At 35.5% G+C, this 7580-nt stretch overlaps 1 long non-coding RNA gene across 1 annotated transcript; it reads left to right on the top strand.

The window, feature by feature from the left end:
• Positions 1-3194: 3194 nt before the first annotated feature.
• Positions 3195-5168, top strand: LOC105042976 (uncharacterized). Its single transcript, XR_012140472.1, has 2 exons — positions 3195-3449; positions 4805-5168. It is a non-coding gene; the product is annotated as an uncharacterized lncRNA (long non-coding RNA).
• Positions 5169-7580: the final 2412 nt, after the last annotated feature.

The following is a 7580-nucleotide window of genomic DNA, read 5'->3' as shown; positions in this document are numbered from 1 at the left end:
AATCAGGTAGAACTATGTGCACACCACCGCATGGACAGACATGGGTAGAGCATCTTCTTTTTTTTTTTTTGATGAAAAGAAGGTTGAATTTCCATTATTTATTAATATTATTACGTATAGCGTTTACAGGTTGTAACGATGACAACCTTAATGTGTACAAGGGAATCGAGAAGGAAACATCTCTATTATTCCTGTTTTCCTTGCGGAGTCACCGAATAGTCCAGCTACATTTACAACAACGTTTGCAAATGCTTCAAACTTTTTTTCCTGATGCTTAGTTACACAAAATAGACCAAAGAGAGAATCTATTGCTGGTACTATATGCAAAAGGTAAGAACAATAATGACTGGAAATTGATGATAAATAAAACATTGAACACATGTTTACTTTTACCTAAGGTGGTGATGAATATACATACCCCTTCTATCTTTCCTGAGCTAGATATCTTGCAGGCATGCAAAATTTAAAAAATTAGGCCATTTGTACATGTTAATGTAGAAATGTATGAATTCGCTAGAAATCACTGAAAAAGGGGGAAAAAATCAATTTAACAGACAGGTTGTTGTATACCGACCAGGATATAGATAACATTTGAAACGTCGCTCTAGAACAAATGAAATTCTCCAGTATGAACTTCAATTGCATAATGGTTGAAAATCCACTCCCTACAATTACTTGTCCATTTAATTTCACTAAGACAGCAATCATTCGTGAGATAGAGCTTTCTAAAGGGTCTGACTGGATTGTATATATTTTTCAAGAAATAAAATAAATTCCATCATGTATTCATCTAAATAATGGGTCGCCAAAAACATGTTTATGTTATTACAGAAAGACCAATAGAGACCAATTTGTTCGCTTGGAAACACACAAACTTAGATTATTAAATTTTGAACAACTATAAGGTCCACGTTCGATTTTCAAAACCCATGATCGTGGAAAAAAATAATTGTGACAAGTTCCTTTTTGGATAAAAATATGGTGCCTCTGCCTTATTCTCACATTGTAATATAGTGAACTGTTATGGTGCAGTGAATAGGAGTATGAACCTCAGGCAGCAGCATTAACTTGAAGAATATTACGAATTTTCTAGAATGCAAAAATAGCATTGCAGCACTGGCATGCTGTCAGTATAACAATTGTATCTGTATATACTAATAAGTTGGATCACAGCTTCAGGCATGAAGTGTTTTATCATAATGTCAATGTAACATTTCAAGTAGTTCCCAGAAGAATTTTGCGAGAATAAGTTTGATGCACATGTATCTTTCAGAACTAGTTGTATTATGCGCTGTTGATGCTTGTGGTCAAAAATGACGAAGAGTGAGATGAAATTCCTTTTCTATAATAGTAGAAATTTGTGTGACAAGAAGCGGTCAGTTTGCTGCTTAGCATTTAGAGTAAAGATCTTCGCTATTGATGAGATGAAGAAGAACATTCTCTGATGAAGTCTGAAATCATACAAGGTCAGCCTTGAGATAATGGAGAAGAGAAAACACTGAATTGCTATGTACTCTAGAAGAAGCAAACTACATAATTACAGTAATGCTGAAAGATGCTTAGGAGAAGACTGAAGGCCCAGTTCAATTCGAGAGAAAAAGAAGATCGAAGAAAACTGAAAGAGAGAAAAAGAAGAAAAAAGAAGATATGGCTTGGCGTGACAAAGCCTACTTCTACATAGTTGATTTGAAAATCATGACTGGTTAACTGCATAGTTGGGTGGGACATGGTGTGACAATTAAGGTTAACTACATAGTTGGCTGCACTAGGAAAACGGAGAGTAGGAAGACTGTTGAGCTTCACAGAAGCAACAGGACTGAAATTGTACATTCTTGCAGCTAGCAGTAAATAATCCTCGCAAGTTAAGGCCCCTATAACTATGGTGTAGGCTTTAAAATATAGTTGCACTACAGAACATTTTTTATTAAAAATTCAAGCACACAAAATAGATATGCTAGTTCAGGTTTCATGTACAAGCATTTTGTGTTGGTAATGTTAGGTTATTAAGAGTTTGCTCTGTAAAGTGTAATCCAACACTAATGGGTCATAATAAAGGCCACAAGATTGCCACTAGTTTTTCTTATTAAGCATTGTAACAGTAATAGGTGGAATTTTTTGCCAACCTAAGCTTACATAACAGAAGAAATATTATACGTGAGATGATTATTTGTATAGGTAATATTAAACTGCAAATCTAGTCAGTAGAAAAACGTAACCATCAAAACATTAACTAAGCAACAATCTATGGATGGTAAACTTGTACAAGTAGATTATTAAGAGTTTGCCCTGTAAAGTGTAATCCAACATTAATGGGTCATGATAGAGGCCACAAGATTGCCGCTAGTTATTCTTATTAAGCATTGTAACAATAATAGGTGGAAATTTTTGTCAACCTAAGCTTACATAACAGAAGAAATATGATACGTGAGATGATTATTTGTGTAGGTAATATTAAACTGCAAATCTAGTCAGTAGAAAAGCGTAACCATCAAAACATTAACTAAGCAACAATCAATGGATGGTGAACTTATACAAGTAGATTATTTTCTGGGAAAAGAAGAGTAGGGACTTGGCTATGTCCAGCTGCCTGATAAGTTCTCATGGATGTGCCCCAATTATCCCATCACCAAACATCCTTAATGAAGAAGATTACTTCTGCATTGTTAAGAACTGCTGCACCCACTAATGCAGCAGTGCAAGCCAATCCTACATTGAGCCAAGAATCATTCATTTGCCCATCATAATGAACCATTGTTCTTTTCAAGCTTCAGTTATGACACTTGCTGGCAAGAGTAGGAAAAAATTCAACTGACTCATTTGCAGAATAATATCGTGACAAATGTAGCATCCTTCGATCATTGACAAGATCATATAATTTTAGCCCCATTCAGTAATATACAACCTCAGACAAATCAAAATATGGTGTCATGCATGGCGTATGGGGTGTCCTCGATAACCTGTTAAGGCTCCCTACGTGCATGGAAAACCAGTTTCAACTGTCCATAATCAAAATTAAACACAGCATTCTGCGAGTACCTGACCCCCAAAGGATCACATTAGCATAATTAAACACAGGGGAATAGCCGACTTTTTTCAACGACGCTAGTTTAACACGTCGTTAAACGCTGACTGTTCACGACAATCTCAACACCATGCATACCAGCATCATCGGACTTCAATAACGCCCCACAGCCACCACCTCCGATGATTTCGATACTTCAACACCACCGCCTCCGACACTACGCTGCCCCCTTCTCCTCCTTCCCGTCTCTCAGCTACCGAGGCCATCCACCGCCCCCTCTACCTCTTAAAAGCGGCGACATCCAACCTCCTTATCCCCCTCCTCCTCCTCGTCTTCATCTCCACCGAAGGGGATTGCGAGGTTTCTCCACCGAAAGCCGAAGGGGAAGCCCGGCCTCCATCTCTTCCTCTCTTTTCCTTGACAGAAGGTAAGAATCTCTCTGATCTTCTGATTTCATGCATGGATTGGAGTACATCTGTAGATTTTGAGGGTTTGGTCGGTGATCGGCGATCATCGTATACGTTTTGTTGAGAGATCTGGATTCTATTTGTTTTTGGAGTATGGTTGGCCCTCCCCCCCTCCCTCCAATGATCCGACGAACCCCTACTCGCCTTCAACAACTCCAACACCGTAGACGCCAGTCCTTTCCCTTGCCTTTGAGATGCTGTGGACTGGGTTGGGGTTAGGGTTTATGGCTTTGGGGTTATAAGTTTCAGAGAATTTTCTTGAGAGTTTTGAAAGGATATGTGAGGGACTTGGTTGGATTCTGCACTCTAGAGCGGCCTCGATGTGTTGAATTTTTGGTAATGCCGTTGATCCGAGATATGGAGTTTCTTTTCATTCTTTGACAAAAGAATGTCTCTGGGTGTTTATTCCTCTGTTTTCCTCAAAGAGGAAAATTTTATATACTGCTCCCCAGTGACAAAGAAAAAAATGTCCTGGTTGTTTATCACCATTGGAGCATTACAGCAGAGCTACTTTTTTTTTTTCAAATCTGCAAGTGGCAATTAAGCTGAAATTTATTTTGATCATCTCTTTATTTTATTTTTATCTGTAGTTTGCAAACAGGTACTATGCTGAAATGTTTATAAGGTTGGAGTGCTTAGAGGACTCGATTTTATATAGTACTACTTCAGTGGCCGAAAAAAAAACATTCTTATCCTTTATTAAAATTGAAGCATTACAGTATGAGTCCCTTAACATTTGCAGAATTGATGATCTAGTGTTGTATCTCTTTATAATATTTTTGGTAGATTTTCTCTTTATTGATATTGCATGCTACATTGCATCCTTGATCAATCTAGATAGAATCTGTCGATGTAGAAGTTCAAGAAATTAAGAAGCTCTTTCTTCTTCAAATTAAAATATAGTTAGAGTAAGTCTCCTCACACACACAAGGATCCAGGACTAGGGCTCCTCTCTTAGATTGCAAGATCGTAAATGTTTAAGAAAATAGAGAGAACTTGGAAACATTGAAGAATTATTGGTCATGAAGTTCTATAGCTGAATGTTTTCTCTTGGTTTTCTTGATTGATATATGTTACCTTCCCTTTAGCTTGATATCTTTGTACGTAGGTCTTCACATAATGAAGTCTTAAGCAAAGACTACTGTTTCAACTGCAGTGGATGGAAGAACTGCGTCCAACTGATTCTATTTGAGTGTAATGTTTTATCAAAGTGTGCTATTTATTTGTATTGAATGTAAGATATAATTAGTTATTTAGTGATCTTTCAGATGTTTTTTTGTATCATGCAATGACCCTTTCCTTTATTGTTATCCAGGTGAGGAGGTCTATACAATTTTTCTTGGATAATCTTTTGAGTCAGACAGATGATCAACAACAGACTTTTTCTGCAATTGGTGAGGTGGGTTGCAAATTTAAAATAGACAAGAGATTGAGCATTCTTGTATATTTACTGCTTAAGAGATTATCATATGTGGGTGGAACTTTGATCATTCTTTACAGGATTTGTTAGCAATAGCAACAGGTCAACTATTACATTTTCTGTCCACCTTTGCCTTTGTCTTAAGGGCATTCTCAACTCTTGAAGGTGCAATTCGCACATGTTTAGTAGTGGTTTTAGTAGTTAGTTCATACTTCTTGTGTTTCACTCTCATCAATAAATTTATGTGAACTTATTGCCATGGCTTGAATTTCCTCCGTAAACTCCGAAACTGATTTGATCCAAAATTGGGTTTGAGATGCAATTATGTTAATTCTTGTATGCAGTTGTTTTATCATTATATATAGTTTACAATGTCCCTGCACTCATTTTTGTATGTCGATAATTATTTGTATTCTGGATGCTGTTGAATAATTTCCAAGCATCAGACATTTCCTGTTCAAAGAGGCCATGGGCTTGTTAAAGTTTGCGTATGTATTCTCCACTTAGCAACCTGGAATTCTTAAACACCCTGCTCCCCACAATGGCAGCATCCTTCCTTTTTCCCCTTCTTTCTTTCTTCCACCTCCATACTGCAAAACCCTTGGCCAGATCGGAAGGAAAAACCCTAATAATCTCTAATTTCATTCAAGAAAGCTCTTTAGGCAGCAAACTCAGGTAGATTAAGATTTCACTGCATGGCACATTGGAATAAAAACAGCTTCAATTCAGTTAATAGATGGAATTCAAGCAGCTTGCTTGACACAAATCATATAAAAAGCCAGTTACCCGAGCTTTAATATTCTAAATTACCCTAAACATCCAGGTTCTTTCCTACCTAATTTTCAGTAAAGATGAATCATTTCATCAAGAATTTTCAGGAGTTGAAACTAAGGTCAGCTCACTATAAATGAGCGAATTTTTCTAGTGATAAGGCACAGGAAAGGACTGGAGCTTAAATTTGCAGGAATGGGTAAGATACATGATAATGAACTAGATGATCAAGAGCTTGTTATACTACGCAGGAACAAACGTCTTGCCTAGATGATTAGGGGCGAATTTTTCATGTGTCGCACCCTGGCTCCGTGCGTGAAGCAACCACCACGGGTGGTGCGTGCAGTTCTGCACTGCCCGCGGTGCACAAAGAATTTCTCTAAAAAGAAATAGAAAAGAAAATGTTCAAAGCTTGTCAGAAAATGTGGTTATATTCTATAGTAGTTATGGGTTCAAAATGTATTACAGCATTAGGCTTTATGTTCTAATCACATATTTGTTTCTGTTAGGCCTTATATCAGTTGGACCCATAATATAACCCATGATGTGTGAACAAAAGAAATACTTTACCCATGCCCCCGATGGAGAAAAAGTGCACCACCTAATCATATTGGGCCACTTAATGCAATTAATAATAAGGTAGGCATTTAATACTGCTCAGTTTTTTTCTCAAATTTTTCTTATCGAAAGTATCTTTTTCCCTCTGTAAAATAAAGAAAAAATGGTATTAATACTTCCGGATATTTTAAATGACTTCCTATCAGTATATATAACATCTCAAATAATATATATGACTCTATATATTGTTATATGATATCTTATTGGTTATTATGTCCTGATATCTTATATAACTTTTTTGATGCTTTATATAACATCCTGAACAATGTATATGACTTTCTGTGAATATATATGATATCCTGAATAATATATATGATATCAGAAAGTTATAATAACAACAGAAAATCATATATATTGTTCAAGATGTCATATATATTCATAAAAAATCATATAAAGCATCAAGAAGTCATATATATATTCAAGATGTCTATATATTCATAGAAAGTCATATATATTATTCAAAATATTATATATATTCATGAAAAATCATATAACACATCAAGAAGTCATATATATTATTCAGAATATCATATATATTTATAAAAAGTCATATATATTGTTCAGGATGTCATATATATTCACAAAAAGTTATATAAGATATCAGAAAGTAATAATATTATTTTTTTATTCTATAGATGGAAAGGACACTTTCATCAAGAAAAATTTTAAAAAAAGCTGAGCAGTATTAAATATCTATCCTATTATTAATTGCATTATGTGGCTCAAATTGATAGGGAAGTGCGCTTTTTATCCACCTGGAGGTGGTGGACAAAGAATTACTCCTGTGAACAAAAGATCTGATCTAACAAATTAGTTGGTGGGTTGAGTCAGGTTGGGCTTATAGAAAGATTTTAAGCCTAACATGTTAGCTCGATTGGGTTCGGATTAAATATCCCTAAGACCCAACACAAAATGTTCAGGTTTGGGTCTGGAATAGGTCTAGTTGAGTCTACAATTTAAATCAAACAACTTTTAACTAAAAATATAATAATAAATTGAATATAAAATTATTTAATTATTTAATAAAATAATAAAGAGCAAAAATAGGGATAACATAAGTAGTTATCAAAGATAATAGGTACAGATTGAGAAAAGAGGGAAGCGGGAGGAGGTCGTGAGAAATGAGAGATGAGAAGGGCCCCAACGTGGCCTAAAAAATTCATTACTTCCAATCTAAATCACCAAAAATAATATTTCATCTAGCCCCAATGAACCCTAATATATATATATATAGAGAGAGAGAGATAGAGTTCATGACTTACACAATTAAGCTAGGATTCTT

The sequence above is a fragment of the Elaeis guineensis genome, chromosome 4, assembly GCF_000442705.2.
Source record: "Elaeis guineensis isolate ETL-2024a chromosome 4, EG11, whole genome shotgun sequence".
Lineage (NCBI taxonomy): Eukaryota > Viridiplantae > Streptophyta > Magnoliopsida > Arecales > Arecaceae > Elaeis > Elaeis guineensis.
Note: the sequence above shows the minus strand (reverse complement) of the source record. Positions and strands in the feature narration are given on the sequence as shown.